The 17,338-nt window shown below is 40.6% G+C and overlaps 1 protein-coding gene across 5 annotated transcripts in view; it reads left to right on the plus strand.

The window, feature by feature from the left end:
- Window positions 1-17,338, plus strand: part of LOC130357841 (gap junction alpha-4 protein-like) — a 78,942-nt gene that overhangs the window by 53,565 nt on the left and 8,039 nt on the right. The window contains exons 1-2 of one of the 5 annotated variants that reach the window (XM_056560572.1): window positions 10,110-10,216; window positions 10,869-10,968. The gene's annotated coding sequence lies outside the window, so the exon portion shown is untranslated. Of the gene's footprint in view, window positions 1-10,109; window positions 10,217-10,239; window positions 10,368-10,868; window positions 10,969-17,338 lie in introns of those variants that run through there. The other 4 variants (XM_056560574.1, XM_056560571.1, XM_056560575.1 and 1 more) reach the window with 4 other exon arrangements.

Consider the following 17,338-nt stretch of genomic DNA (forward strand, 5'->3'; position numbering starts at 1 on the left):
ATTACGTGTCTCTATTGCTTGTACTAACTTCTATGTCCAGGTCAATGAGAAACATTAACCCGTTGTGTGCTGCCACGGATGAACAGGAAATATTTTTACCTGTGTCCCAGATTCCAAAATTCCTTTTGAAATCAGAAAATGTCAGAATACCACCTGACATTCAAAATAAGAAAATGATATATGTTCTCTGAAGAAAAGGATCCTTTATTAGATGACAATATGAGTGTTGCGTGTTCCAGTGACATTAGCTCATCAGAGGAACAGGAAAATATGATACAACTTAATTCTGCAACTGAAGAACCACAACAAAGAATGAATGACTTAAAGCCTATTGGAACTGAGGAACTTCAAAATGGTAAATCTACCACCTGGGATAGTCAGTCAATTCCAACAGCCAGTGGTCAGTATCCACAGTTCCCTGTTTCTGCTAGTCCTTGGCAATATTCCCTTTTATTACTAGTATCAACATGGCAATAATGCTGGGAGAGTAACTCAAGGATACCCACATGTTTCCTACAATACACAGTCAACCAATCCTTATAATCAGGCATCTGCATTTGCAGTGCCAAATTCCTATAATACAAACCAGCCTTACTCAATGGACAGATTCAAGCACAGATGTATTCTGTTTCTGACCCCTTTGGTGTCAATTTGCCATACAACTATGCAGATCCATCCTCTTCTTCAAATCAGAATCCAGTGCCAAATCCATACTCTTATAGTTCTACTGGAAATATAGGCTGGCAATGGAGTTCTGGCTGGCCATAATGAAGAAAACACGATGAAAGATGAAACCAGATGAAAAGATGAGATAAGACAATGATCTCTGGCTTCAATATCTTAATTTTTAATTGCAAAAAAATTGCAGTTGACTACTTACAGTAGTACTATTAATGCCAATGACATTTTTAGCTTTTGGTACATTTCTTAACTGTGATAACTTTTTTGTATGTTTTTGCAATATATTATCTAAAGTTAAGATGTATCGCCAGTATTTCATTTTTATAAGCAAAATACTTATTTTTATATATTCTTCCATTTTTTTTTATACAAGAGTTTTCCTCAGGGCACTTGCTTAAAGTGTCTATAACTATTTAATATATTTGTTTGTATTGAGTATAATATATGACTGTGTTGTTTTGAAATTGTTATTTATATTTGAAAGATTTTGTGATTTAAATAATTGTGTTTGCTGTCTTGTATTAGGAAACTGAATTGACACTTTTCGGCCCTTAAAGCGTACCTGTCAGATCCAACAAAAAAAAAAAAAATTTTATACAGTATATCACTCAGTACCTAATCCTGACCATGTACATCTAATTTTTGTGTCTAGCACCTGTATTTATTTTTTTTATTACACTTTTAATTTAGCTCACTAGTCTGAATTCCTCTCAAAGGGAGGGGGCGTGTCCTCACTGTGCAGGTCTCCGCCCCCTTCCGCAGTATGCTGTCTGCTCACATCTCCCCTAACATTAGCAAATCTACAACTCCAAGCTTGTCCTCACTGACAGCAGCGGGACACAAGCTGACAGTGGGAGGATTTTCCCTCCAGCTGTGAGCCCTATTGGTTTTTTCATGCTTTACAACATATCAAAAGTTTTTGTATCTGACAGTGCCCCTTTAAGTGAAAAATGAAGACAGCACCCTTATTATCTGTTGAGCAGCAATTAAGTGAAATAGTTAAAGAAAACATGCAATTTAAAAAAAGTTTGGAGGGTTTGGTGTTTCCCAACAAAGGGAAAAAAAATACGTATTTTTGCGCAACACCAGCAGTACACAACAGTGCTGCAGCACACAGTCAGTGTTTACTAAACACAAAATTGCACTTTTTCACAGACTATTAGGAATGGACTGCTGGTATGTATTTTACAGTCTACAGACTATTATAAATTGCAGACCATTTGTGGTGGAACAAACAGGGCAGAAAAATGTGCTACAGTACGCTTAAAAAAAACGTATTGGATTAAAACACCAGACTGTGATTACTTTTGGCTGTGCTTTCACAGTATGTAGGCCCTTGACAAATTAACAATTACAAAATAGTACACTACTTAGATGTAGGCATGTGGTATGCACTTATGAGGGCAGAAAAATGCGCTACAGTACACTAAAAAAGAAAGAGGTGAAAAGCTGCTGCAACAAGCTTTTCTGTGTAACACATACACAGCGATGTCTGTCCTATCTCTCTGCAGTGTAATAAATGAAATGACGAGCCGGAAAATGGCTGCCGAATATATAGGGCTGTGACATCTCAGGGGTGACTGGCTGCTGATAGGCTACATCCTGCATGTGATTCAGGGTCATTCCGCCTACTTCCCTTCCCGCCTTGCCTTCCCAGCGTTCCTTGCCCCATGTACTGACATGTGGATCCGCCATTTTAAATGACCTGGAGCCTGGACCGCAGTAAATGGAGTTTAATGAAGCAATTCGCGTGATAGAATCGCGGTGATTGCGAATCAAATTTTTTATGAAATTCGTGACAAATTCAGGTTCATCAGCTTCGATTTGCTCATCTCTAGCTGCAGCGTCCGAACGGCATCCCCCCAACAAAAAGTCAAAGAAAGAGAAGGTTTAGCCAGCTCACCGCTTGTAGCCATTCTGTCCCTGAGCACCCATTGTTGGAGTTGGAAGCAAGGATGAAGCCGAGCCGTCTCCTCGATATATGATAAGCTAGGATAATCAGAGAGGTGTCCAGCTCCCAAACAAAAAAAAGGTTAAAAGTCCAAACTTTAATAATCCATTTTAAAAACGCTCAAAGAAAAACACCCAGTGTGAGTAAAAAAAAACCTTACGCCAGCACGTTTTGGACCATTAGGTCCTTAGTCATGGCAAAGGAGGAAAATAAGTACAGACCTTATATACTCCATAGCAAACAATACATGTTTGCCAGTAACCCCCTACACACCACCTGGAAGTTGGAGTCTGTCCTCACTTCCTGGGAGGGATTGCAGCAGCCAGGCAAGTTAACCCATTCTTGTCAAAAAACATAGTATCCTCTATTGCCGCATGTTATTGCATAGAAAACTATGTGGTATAAACAAATTCTAGACAAATACCAAAGAAAATAGTCATAATGATGATACAATATGGGAATATAGCATAGTTCAGCAAAGATAAACCAGCACAATAATATTCAAAGCTATATTGCCCAAAAAATTATTGGCAACAATAAAGCAATCAAAAATCAGTAAAAATAAGACAAATCATTATGGGAATTCAAGCCTTCTGGTTAACGGGAGGCCAGTCTTAATATCCAGAATGCCTCTCTTTTGAATACTGCATGAGGCCAATCACCTCCTCTTTGGGGACGACCACCTGGTTGTGGATCCGCTGTCTAGGGTGGATATGCAAGTAGGCAGGGAATGTGGTTCTGGATGAACTCAGGGCCGAACTATTTCCTGCCCTATGTGACAGTCATGTGCAGATCCTATATGTAATTTTATATGCATATTATGAACCTATGTATCTTAGCAAGGAAAAGTTGCAGGATATTATGTAGGGGGGAACCCGTCCATAGGAAAAGCTTTAAAAGTATGATCACTGGAGGCCCCTTCACTGAAACCCTTAGAAAATGCCTGAACAAGGGTTTGAAGACCCTCTTTCCTCCGTACTGTGGAACCCCAGTTGGTTTTAATGAAGTTGTAGTCAAGCAATACCTTCATAGACCATAAGCAACCAACTTCCAAACTGGTCATGCTGAATTGCCAGACCTGCTAATGTTGGTGTTCTCTGGTGAATGCCAGTGGAACTGCACAAAGTTGGACTTTAAATACAGATGCAATTAGAGCCTGTTGGGCCCTCATTCAAACATTGCCAGAACCCTACAAAATGCTGGAGGTCATTTTGTAGGGCTCTGACAATACTCCTACTTGCACAAAGGAGTAAATAATAGTCCTGCTACCCTTCTACGTCCCTGTCCAACTCAATGATTGAACTAATTTTGTATAAAAAAATATATATTTTTTTCAAACCCATCAATTTTGTTTTACACAGCCTATATCTGGATCAATGGACCATGAGCTGTTCTCTAAAGTGACCATTAGATGGCATTGTTACTCCACTTGTGAACTAGATTATTTGTTAATCAAAGACTACAGCCCAGCGGTTGTGTTTTATTACTGGGGTAACAAAAGGAATTCATTCAAAAAGAATTGATACATTTTTCATTTTCGAATAACCATAAAAAATGTTAATTTTTTTTTACAAAATTGCACTCTTGATTTGGTATAGTTTCTGAAAAAATGCTATTCATTTAGAGACATCAATCATTGAACACTTTTTGCACAACGGAGCATGTGTGAATGTAAATTTCTTCATAAATTCCCCCCTTTAAAAACATTTTTTTTATTCCATCTGCTTTTAAGATCTTTGCTGCCAGTGAATAAGAACATTCTTGTGTAGTTCTGGTGGTTTAAAGCCTGTATATACCGTATCCTGCTCACAGCTGCAATGTGAATATTTATGCACAAAATGTAAATTATATATATATGTATATATATTATGTATATATTTACCAAAATAAAAGTATTAATTGGTAAACAACAAAATTAACTCCTTCCCAATTGTCAGTCTTTTACTTGGGGTTTTTCCCTCCTTACCTTGTTAACCCCTTAAAGGGGTACTCCAGTGGAGAACAATTTTTTTTAAATCAATTGGTGCCAGAAAATTAAACAGATTTGTAAATTACTTAAAAATCTTAATCCTTCCAGTAATGATCAGCTGCGGAATGCTCCAGAAAAAGTTATTTTCTGTGTGACCATTGTGCTTTCTGCTGACACCTCTGTCCATGTCAGGAACTGTCCAGAGCCACACATATAGCTGTAAAAGTTCATTTAGCTCACCCTCTATTGCTGACAGAAGCACACACAGGTGCAGCCGACCACCGCTTGATGCCAAATTTTTAAGAAATAAGACGTCTAGCGCAAACCAGTTTACTGTTAAAACTTCTCCGCTATTTCATGTAGTGCAGGATACAAGCATCAGAATAGCTGGGAAATACACTGCTCAACACTTAAACAATACAATGTAACTCCAAGTCAATCACACTTCTGTGAAATCACACTGTCCACTCAGGAAGCAACACTGATTGACAATCAATTTCACATGCTGTTGTTCAAATGGAACAGACAACAGGTGGAAATTATAGGCAATTAGCAAAACACCCAATAAAGGAGTGGTTCTGCAGGTGGTGACCACAGACCACTTCCCAGTTCCTATGCTTCCTGGCTGATGTTTTGGTCACTTTTGAATGCTGGTGGTGCTTTCACTCTAGTGGTAGCATGAGACGGAGTCTACAACCCACACAAGTGGCTCAGGTAGCTCATCCAGGATGGCACATCAATGGGAGCTGTGGCAAGAAGTTTTGCTGTGTCTGTCAGCGTAGTGTCCAGAACATGGAGGCGCTACCTGGAGACAGGCCAGTACATAAGGAGATGTGGAGGAAGCCATAGGAGGGCAACAACCCAGCAGCAGGACTGCTACCTCCGCCTTTGTGCAAGGAGAAGCAGGAGGAACACTGCCAGAGCCCTGCAAAATTACCTCCAGCAGGTCACAAATAAGCATGTGTCCACTCAAACAGTCAGAAACAGACTCCATGAGGGTGGTATGAGGGCCCGACGTCCACAGGGGGGGTGCTCACAGCCCAACACCATGCAGGATGTTTGGCAAGATTGGCAAATTCTCCACTGGTGCCCTGTGCTCTTCACAGTTGAATACACACTGAACACATGTGACAGACGTGACAGAGTCTGGAGACGCCATGGAGAATGTTCACTGCCTGAACCATCCTCCAGTATGACAGGTTTGGCGGTGGTTCAGTAATGGTGTGGGGTGGCATTTCTTTGGGGGGCCACACAGCCCTCAATGTGCTTGCCAGAGGTAGCCCGACTGCCATTGGGTACCGAGATGAGATCCTTAGACCCCTTGTGAGACCATATGCTGTTGCTTTTGGCCCTGGGTTCCTCCTAATGCAAGACAATGCTAGACCTCATGTGGCTGGAGTGTGTCAGCAGTTCCTGCAAGAGGAAGGCATTGATGCTATGGACTGTCCCGCCCGTTCCCCTGAATCTGATTGAGCACAAATGGGACATCATGTCTCGCTCCATCCACTAACGCCACATTGCACCACAGACTGTCCAGGAGTTGGCAGATGCTTTAGTCAAGGTCTGGGAGGTTATCCCTCAGGAGACCACCCACCACCTCATCAGAAGCATGCCCAGGCATTGTAGGGAGGTCATACAGGCACGTGGAGGCCACACACACATGTTTTTAGGACATTACTTTGAAGTTGGATCAGCCTGCAGTGTGGTTTTCCACTTTGATTTTGAGTGTGACTCCTTATCCAGACCATGGGTTGATAAATTTGGGTTGATAAATTTGATTTCTGTTGATAATGTTTGTGTGATTTTGTTGTCAGCACATTCAACTATGTAAAGACAAAAGTATTTCATACGATTAGTTCATTCATTCAGATCTAGGATGTGTTATTGTAGTGTTCCCTTTTTATTTATTTTTTATTTTTTTTGAACAGTGTAGTAACATGTTTCAAGCACACATAGCGCCCTTAGTCATACCTGACTACCCTGTTCAGTGCAGGAGCAAATCCCCATAGTAAACTTCTCCTGTACTGGACAGTTCCTGTCACAGACAGAGGTGACAGAAGAGAGCACTGTGGTCCGAATGGAAAGAACTATACAACTTCCTCTGGAGCATACAGCAGCTGATAAGTACTGGAAACATTAAGATTTTTATATGGAAGTAATTTACAAATTTGTACAATTAATTTTTTCCTTCAGAGTACTCCGTTAACTTGCTGTGCATAGATAGAACAGAGAATAGATAGAATAGAGCAAATACAGCAAAGTAAAAGGAGAAATAGGAATCAAGATGACAGACCACCAATATCTGCAACTAAAATAGGTTTGCACAAGGCATACACAGGATGGAATAACTGGGGATTAATTGTGGTAACACATTTTTGTGGTCATGAAATCTCACAAAATTTGTGCAAAATGTAACTTATTGCCCACAAATAATGTGACTAATGCAGACCACACTTTTGAAAAAGATGCTCTATTGAAGTCAAATTTACTTTACTTTACTTTTACTTACCAGTTGTACTGGTAACTGAATTTCTATCTGTAACTTATTTTTGCACAAACATCTTCAAAAGGTCACAAATATACACCAGCGGAGAGATGCTTAGCTTTTGGTGCGTGTAGAAAAGTGGCAAATTTTTGTGCAACAGGATAAAAAGTCTTACCTTGCAACAATCAACAATTAAACCATAGAAAATGGTGTAGTGAAGTAACAATTTTCTGGAAATGTGTATTTGCACAAAATTTATCAAATGTCCATGCAGCCATCTAATAGATTGGGCCCACATAAACACTAGCATCATACAGAATAAACATAGACAAAAATATTTCACCTAAACTGACAATTATAAAGCATCCCTCTATTCTCTAACAATAGTCTATGCTGCACTATGTAAGCAAAAAAAAAAAAAAACTACCCATAGACGACAGAGTGTACATGTATGCTCTAGTCGTCTGGGAATTAACGACATGACCTAAATGCTCAGGACCATTAATGAGGGACAAAGGTGAAAATAATAGAAAAGCCATGTGAACATGGATATCATTTTATTCATATTGACCCACAGAATAAAGATAACATATGTTTTCTGTAAATGTACTGCATAAAAATGAAATCCCCAAAAATTGCTACATTTGGTTTTTATTTCAACTATAGAGCTGACAGATTCCCTTCAACAAGCAGTTGTTCTGTACTCATTGAAGAGCCTGTTATCTGTCTGCAGATTTCTCAAAATTCATTATTAACTTGGATTTCAAAGTTTCTCAAATACCTTAAAAGATCATATATGACACTTTTAGGATTGTCTCCTTAGCAGGAACGGACTGACCAGGCCGCCCATTCAAACATGGTCCGAGGGCCCGGCTGGGCAAAGGGCCTGCCGCTGTTATTAGAGGACACTTTCTGCTTCAGCTTGTTTTTTTTAATAAAAAATATTATGGTAATACTCTTATTTTATCTTAGCATATGATTTTTTCCTATAGAGATTGTTTCACTGGGACACCTCCCTTCTAATTTGGACATTTTTGTGATTTCAATATAGAAATTTGGGAATTTTGGCCCAATTAAATGTTTTCTACATGATATGCAAACAAAATAAAGATCCACTGACTGCATATCCCACTGCTCACATGTGAACAGACCTCTTCTTCACCTTTATGTAATTCTCACAAAGTTGTGTTTGTCTGTACAATAAAGGCTCATTTACATGGCTACACAGCAAGCACTGACCCTACATGGTGACACATGGAGAGGGAAAATGCCTCCGTAATACCATGCATAGGAATATTACTTATGTTCTTTCCTCCGACATGCATGTAGGTACAGTATGTATATTTATTATCACATCTTATGGATCTGTCTAATACTGAAGAAAATAAGTGCACATTTATCATATCGCTGATAATGTTTATCCCCTTAAGGACCAAGCCCATTTTAACCTTAAGGACCAGGCCAATTTTATTTTTGCATTTTCGTTTTTTTTTCTCCTCGCCTTCTAAAATCCATAACTCTTTTATATTTCCATCTACAGACCCATATAAGGGCTTTTTTTTTGTGACCAGTTGTACTTTGTAATGAAATCCCTAATTTTACCATAAAATGTACGGTGAACCCAAAAAATATTTTTTTTAGGGAGGAAATTTAAATAAAAACCACAATTTTGCACATTTTGGAGGATTTTGTTTTCACACTGTACACTTCACGGTAAAAATGACTCATGTTCTTTATTCTGTGGGTCAATACGATAAAAATGATACCCATGGTTAGATACTTTTATATTTTTTACCGCTTAAAAAAAATCTAAAACTTTTTTACAAAATCAGTGATTTAAAATCGCCCTATTTTGACCACCTATAACTTTTTAATTTTTCCGTCTATAGAGCGGTTTAAGGGCTCATTTTTTGCGCCGTCATCTGTACTTTTTATCGATACCACATTTGCACATATAAAACTTTTAAATCATTTTTTATTTATTTATTTTTCTTATAAAATGTGACAAAAAAAGTAGCATTTTTGGACTTTGTTTATTTTTTACGTTTACGCCATTCACCGTACGGGATCATTAACATTATATTTTGATATTTCAGACATTTACACACGCGGTGATACCAAATATGCTTATAAAAATATTTTTTTTACGCTTTTTGGGGGTAAAATGGGAAAAACTGACAATTTTCATTTTTATTGGGGGAGGGAATTTTTCACTTTTTTTTACTTTTTATTTTTACATTTTTCAACTTTTATTTTACACTTTTTATGTCCCCTTAAGGGACTATCTATAGCAATCCTTTGATTGCTAATACTGTTCAGTGCTATGCATAGGACATAGCACTGATCAGTATTTTGGGTGATCTTCTGCTCTGGTCTGCTCAATCGCAGACCAGAGCAGAAGACCCCAGGAGACGGCCGGAGCCAGGTGAGGGGACCTCCGGCTGCCATGCTGGATGATCGGATTGCCGCGGCAACGCTGCGGGCGATCCGATCAGCCATTCAAAGTACCGCACTGCCGCAGATGCCGTGATCCGTATTGATCCCGGCATCTGAGGGGTTAATGGCGGACATCCGCGCGATCGCGGATTGCCATTACTGGCGGGTGCCCGGCTGCCATGCACCATGCTCGCGGTCATACACAGGACGTAAATGTACGTCCTGGTGCGCGAAGTACCACCAAACCAGGACATACATTTACGTCCGTGGTCGTTAAGGGGTTATATATGTCTAAAATAAGGAAAATAAATGGTACATCTTATATAGGAGAAAACATGTAGCTATATACATACATATGGATGCAAAGTGTAGTGTTGTCAGGGAAGTATAGATATCTTTTAAATATTTACACCTACATACATTTATATTTTATATAATCTTTTTAATGCTTTTTACATAGTTGAGTCCTTTTTATACAATGTGACATCTACTTGACATCTGAATAATTTCTTTAGAGAGTAGAGAGCTTTTAGACAATGGGTTAAATAGTGTCCTGCCCTTTTCCCCTCCTCTCAGCATCCTGCTCTCAAAAATCTTCAGCCATCCCATCACTGAATCCGTCCGTGTACCATTGGAAATGATCTATATTGGAATGCTTTACGGCTTACTGCTTGTCTTTTTTACCTTACCTAAGGTAAGTCATACTCTCTAGCAACTAAATACCCTTCTGAACGTCTACATGTTCTGCTTACTGAGGAGAAATTCTAGAGTACATACTGCGAATCCAGGAAGTCTGCACTGTTGTCTATTGCACGAAAATAGTTACATAACAAGAGTTTAAAAAGGTAAAAGTATTTGGAAATTATGAATTGCTTTGTCAGTCTTAACTTTTGCATTTTTGTATAGATATCATAGTCAATATATAGAGTCATCTAGAAGTAAACAGACCAAAAAAGCTTGAGACTTCATCCAAATATAATGTATTAAAACATGAGTACTAAATGGGGAAATTACATTTTCCGGATATACTTATGTTATATACAACTCTATAAAAATTTTGGAAACTACTTTTCAACAGAATAGTTTTAATACATTCTATCAGTGTCCACCTAAACCAGTAACTGAGAAAATGTATTCCATATTAAGGAATCCGTATCTACTCTTCTTGCCCATTAAGTTGAATAGTATTAGAACAACTGGAATAAGTAGGCATTGTGAAACTGTAACAAGTTATCGAAACTGTGGTAGAGTGTTAAACACCTATGATCATTTTTGTGCAATAAGACTTGTTCAGCTACTGTAAGGTTAATGCTTGAATACTTGGCTGTCCCCTCGCATTGTTTTAGGGCATCTCTGGATAATGTCTACTCCGCTAAGGCAGCAAGATTACTGACAAACATACAGCCTGATATAGACATGTCGGACACCTAGCTACCAGCTTTCATGGTAAGAAGGAAGGTATATGATGATTTTTCTAAAATAAACATGTTGCGGTTAAAGGGGTTATCCAGGAAAAAACATTTTTATATATATCAACTGGCTCCAGAAAGTTAAACAGATTTTCAAATTACTTCTATTAAAAAATCTTAATCCTTTCAGTACTTATGAGCTGCTGAAGTTTAGTTGTTCTTTTCTGTCTAAGTACTCTCTGATGACATGCGTCTCGGGAACCGCCCAGTTTAGAAGCAAATCCCCATGGCAAACCTCTTCTACTCTGTGCAGTTCCCGAGACAAGCAGAGATGTCAGCAGAGACAGAAAACAACTCAACTTCAGCAGCTGATAATTACTGAAAGGATTAAGATTTTTTTAATAGAAGTAATTTACAAATCTGTTTAACTTTATAGAGCCAGTTGATATAAAAAAAATTACTTTTTTCCTGGAATACCCCTTTAATATATCTTATTCAGAATTTATAGATGGACCATATGCATCATCCTATGGAACGGAGCAAAATCTACAGGGTGTGCCATTTATATGGATAGACCTTAATAAAATGGGAATGGTTGGCGATATTAACTTCCTGTTTGTGGCACATTAGTATATGTGAGGGGGGAAACTTTTCAAGATGGGTGGTGACCAAGGCGGCCATTTTGAAGTTGGCCATTTTGAATCCAACTTTAGTTTTTTCAATAGGAAGAGGGTCATGTGACACATCAAACTTATTGGGAATTTCACAAGAAAACAATGGTGTGCTTGGTTTTAACGTAACTTTTTTCTTTCATGAGTTATTTACAAGTTTCTGACCACTTATAAAATGTGTTCAATGTGCTGCCCATTGTGTTGGATTGTCAATGCAACCCTCTTCTCCCACTCTTCACACACTGATAGCAACACCACAAGAGAAATGCTAGCACAGGCTTCCAGTGTCCGTAGTTTCAGGTGCTGCACATCTCGTATCTTCACAGCATAGACAATTGCCTTCAGATGACCCCAAAGATAAAAGTCTAAGGGGGTCAGATCGGGAGAACTTGGGGGCCATTCAACTGGCCCACGACCACCAATCCACTTTCCAGGAAACTGTTTATCTAGGAATGCTCGGACCTGACACCCATAATGTGGTGGTGCACCATCTTGCTGGAAAAACTCAAGGAACGTGCCAGCTTCAGTGCATAAAGAGGGAAACACATCATCATGTAGCAATTTCGCATTTCCAGTGGCCTACATGATGATGTGTTTCCCTCTTTATGCACTGAAGCTGGCATGTTCCTTGAGTTTTTCCAGCAAGATGGTGCACCACCACATTATGGGTGTTAGGTCCGAGCATTCCTAGATAAACAGTTTCCTGGAAAGTGGATTGGTCGTGGTGGGCCAGTTGAATGGTCCCCAAGGTCTCCCGATCTGACCCGCTTAGACTTTTATCTTTGGGGTCATCTGAAGGCAATTGTCTATACTGTGAAGATACGAGATGTGCAGCACCTGAAACTGCGGATACTGGAAGCCTGTGCTAGCATTTTTCCTGCGGTGTTGCTATCAGTGTGTGAAAAGTGGGAGAAGAGGGTTGCATTGACAATCCAACAGACTGGGCAGCACATTGAACACATTTTATAAGTAGTCAGAAACTTGTAAATAACTCATGAAAGAATAATGTTACGTTAAAACCAAGCACATCATTGTTTTTCTTGTGAAATTCCCAATAAGTTTGATGTGTCACATGACCCTCTTCCTACTTCAAAATGGCCACCATGGTCACCACTCATCTTGAAAAGTTTCCCCCCTCACATATACTAATGTGCCACAAACAGGAGTTAATATCACTAACCATTCCCATATTATTAAGGTGTATCCATATAAATGGCCCACCCTGTAGTATTACTTTGTAGTACATTGCAAAGCACGTTAACAATTAGCTTTTATAATGTACTTCTGAATCCTTAGAATAAAGGGAATTATATGTCTTTGCACATCTGGCACAGGAGCTTTATAATTATTGTGCTCTGCCCTGACACCATATTCTTAAAGGGGTACTCCACTGGAAAAAAAAAATTTAAATCAACTGGTGCCAGAAAGTTAAACAGATTTTTTAATTATTTCTATTAAAAAATCTTAATCCTTCCAGTATTTATCAGATGCTGTTATGATCCACAGGAAGTTAATTTCTTTTTGAATTTCCTTTATGCCTGACCACAGTGCTCTCTGCTGACACCTCTGTCCAATTTAGGATCTGTCCAGAGTAGGAGCAAATCCCGGTAGAAAACCTATCCTGCTCTGGACAGTTCCTAAAATGGACAGAGGTGTCAGCAGAGAGCACTGTGGTCAGACAGAAAGGAAATTCTAAAAGAAATGAACTTCCTGTGGATCATAACAGCAGCTGATAAGTACTGGAAGGATTAAGATTTTTTTAATAGAAGTCATTTACAAATCTGTTTAACTTTCTGGTACCAGTTGATTTAAACATTTTTTTTCCAGTGGAGTAGCCCTTTAACATATGTTTATTAAAAAAGTGGAAGTATATTGCTAAATCTTCCTCAATGGTATTGAATAATGGTAAAATATATCTGCTTCCTTGTTGTGTAGGTGAGAGATAAGCTCTATCATAATTATAGGGAAGGTTTGGGTGAAGAAGTAACAAATTGGAAAAATAAACTAGCAAGTTCTGCTGTTCTGCGCTAAACATTGCACAATGGGTTTGTCCCTTCCCCCATACACTGATTTCAGTATGGCATCTTGCTGGGAAGAATCATTGCCCTGACATTTTTTGATGGAATATTTACCTAGAGGCTAACTGTATCCATTGGAAAAATGTGTGATAATTTAAAAAGCTATTTAAATATAAATGTCACTAATATTGTTTATCTGACTAGGGTTTTTGCGATTATTTAGTCATTTAAATATTTATTCGCAGCATTACAAACCTTGTCTCCTGCGGAACTTCTTTTTGAAGACTTTGTTTGGAAAAGTTGCTGAGTTGCCCACAGCAACAAATCAGATTGCTTCTTTCATTTTTGAAAAGGCCTCTGAAAAAGGAAAGAAGCAATCTGATTCGTTGATATGGGCAACTCAGAAATTTTTCCTCTGGACAGGTTTGATATATCTCCCCCTATGTTCTGCATTTTAATCACCGTCAGTCTTTTTAAAACAAGAGCCTGCAGCAGTTGTGTTGTTTTATCCAGAGTGCCCAACCCATATAGGGCCAATGACCGTGTTTTCACCAGACAATAGAAGAAAAGGTTTAGTCTCAAGGGGCGACACGCCTACTTTACCATCAGAACTGTGAACATATGGAACAGTCCACCTCAGGAACTGGTCACAGCAGGAAAAATTAACAGCTTTAAAACAGGGTTAGATATAGTGATGTCGCGAACATAAAATTTTTGGTTCGCGAAACGGGCGAACCACCATTGACTTCAATGGGCAGGCGAATTTTAAAACCCACAGAGACTTTCTGGCCACAATAGTGATTTAAAAGTTGTTTCAAGGGGACTATGGTGTGCCGGAGTGGGATCCATGGCAAAACGCCCATGGAAAATTACATAGTTGATGCAGAGTCTTGTTTTAATTCATAAAGGGCATAAATCACCTATTATTCCTAAATGGTTTGGAATAACGTGCTTTTGCCCCCTTTAGGCAGCACATAGCTAGATTCCCCCCTTTAGACAGCACATAGATCCCCCCATATTAGGCAGCACATAGTTAGAGCCTCCCTTTAGGCAGCACATAGTTAGATCCCCCCTTTAGGCAGCGCATAGATTTCCCCATGTTAGGCAGCACATAGTTAGAGCCCCCCTTGAGGCAGCACATAGTGGGATTTGAACCCAAGGCCCCAGCGCTGCAAGGCAGCAGTGCTAACCTCTGAGCCACCATGCTACCCTTAGCATACATCTAATATCCACGGTTGCTAAAATGGACAGAGATGTCAGCAGAGAGCACCAGAAAAATTAGGCATGTACAGATGCCTGAAAAATGTGGCATTGTTGCAACCGCTTCTGTAGCAGCGGCCAGAAAAATTGCAGCACCATAACAAGTGCAGCAGAGGCCAGAAAAATTAGGCATGTACACATGTATGAAAAATGTGGTATTGTCGCAGCCGCATCTGTAGCAGCAGCCAGAAAAATTGCAATACCAGAAAAAGTGCAGCAGCAGAGGGCAGAAAAATTAGGCATGTGCACCTGGCTGGAAAATGTGGTATTGTCGCAGCTGTAGCAGCGGCCATAACAATTGCAGCACCATAACAAGTGCAGCAGCAGAGGCTAGAAAAATTAGGCATGCACACATGGATGAAAAATGTGGTATTGTCGCAGCTGTAGCAGCGGCCCTAAAAATTGCAGCTCCATAACAAGTGCAGCAGCGGAAGGCCAGAAAAATTAGGCATGTACACATGGATGAAAAATTGGGTATTGTCGCAGCTGTAGCAGCGGCCATAAAAATTGCAGCACCACAACAAGTGCAGCAGCAGAGTCCCGAAAAATTAGGAATGTACACCTGGCTGGAAAATTTGGTATTGTCGCAGCTGCTGCTGTAGCAGCGGCCCAAAAAAATTCTGTTTGTTTCACCAGGCAGAAAGTGCCCTATAACATTGCGGCTTGAACCCTAGTTGGTGGCGGATAAGTCACGCAAGTCATCCGGCATTCAGAGTTCAAATACAGCAGCATGTGGACCATTTTTAGCCCAAGGCAGCTCATCTGATCAGGCCTTGTTCAGTCAAATGTATCGCCCAGTGTCAGTCCCTTCGGGATCCATCCCTCATTCATCTTAAGAAAGGTGAGGTAATCCAGACTTTTTTGACCTAGGCGACTCCTCTTCTCAGTGACAATACCTCCTGCTGCACTGAAGGTCCTTTCTGACCGGATACTTGAAGCGGGACAGGCCAGAAGTTCGAGCGCAAATTGGGATAGCTCAGGCCACAGGTCAAGCCAGCACACCCAGTAGTCAAGAGGTTCATCGCTCCTTAGAGTGTCGATATCTGCGGTTAAGGCCAGGTAGTCTGCTACCTGTCGGTCAAGCCGTTCTATGATGGTGGACCCCGAAGGGCTGTGGCGATGCGTAGGACTTAAAAAGCTCTGCATGTCCTCCATCAACAGCATGTCTGTACAGCATCCTGTCCTTGCCGGCGTGTTCGTGGGAGGAGGAGGAGGATTACTTTCACCTCTTCCCCTGTTAGATCCCTGTTGTGCTGTGACATGACCCTTATACGCTGTGTACAGCATACTTCTTAATTTATTTTGGACCTGCTGAATCCTTTCCGCCTTGCTGTAATGCGGTAACATGTCAGGCACTTTATGTTTATACCGGGGGTCTAGTAGTGTGGACACCCAGTACAGGTCGTTCTCCTTCATCCTTTTTACATGAGGGTCCCTCAACAGGCACGACAGCATGAAAGACCAAATTTGCACAAGGACGGATGCCGAGCTACTCATGTCCCGTTCCTCGTCCTCAGTGATGTCAGGGAAGGTATAATCTTCTTCCCCTCAGCCACGTACAATACCACGGGAACCAGATAGGTGACAAGGAGCACCCTGGGATGCCTGCTGTGGTTGGTCTTCCTCCTCCTCTTCAAAACCACATTCCTCCTCTGACTCCTCTTCCTCACAATCCTCTTCCAGCATTGCCGCAGGTCCAGCAAGCTATGCTGATCAGGCTGTTTCTGGTGGTGATGGTGTCCACAACTCTTCCTCTTCACGCTCATCTACTGCTTGATCCAGCACTCTTCGCAGAGCACGCTCCAGGAAGAAAACAAATGGTATGATGTAACTGATGGTGCCTTCGGTGCGACTGACCAGGTTTGTCACCTCCTCAAAAGGACGCATGAGCCTACAGGCATTGCGCATGAGCCTCCAGTAACGTTGCAAAAAAATTCCCAGCTCCGCAGATGATGTCCTAGCACCCCAGTCATACAAATATTCGTTGACGGCTTTTTCTTGTTGGAGCAGGTGGTCGAACATTAGGAGTGTTGAATTCCAACGTGTCAGGCTGTCGCAAATCAAGCACCTCACTGGCATGTTGTTTTGCTGCTGGATATCTGATAAGTGTGCCATGGCCGTGTAGGAACGCCTGAAATGGCCACACACCTTCCTGGACTGCTTCAGGACATCCTGTAAGCCTGGGTACTTGAGCACAAAGCATTGTACAATCAGATTACATACATGTGCCATGCACGGCACATGTGTCAACTTGCCCAACCTCAATGCCGCCAACAAATTTTTTCCGTTATCACAAACCACCTTGCCGATCTCCAGTTGGTGTGGAGTCAGCCACTGGTCCACCTGTGCGTTCAGGGCCGACAGAAGTGCTGGTGCAGTGTGACTCTAAGCTTTGAGGCAAGTCAACCCCAAGATGGCGTGACACTGCCGTATCCGGGATGTGGAATAGCACCCGGGG

Source organism: Hyla sarda, chromosome 2 (assembly GCF_029499605.1).
Source record: "Hyla sarda isolate aHylSar1 chromosome 2, aHylSar1.hap1, whole genome shotgun sequence".
Taxonomy (NCBI): domain Eukaryota; kingdom Metazoa; phylum Chordata; class Amphibia; order Anura; family Hylidae; genus Hyla; species Hyla sarda.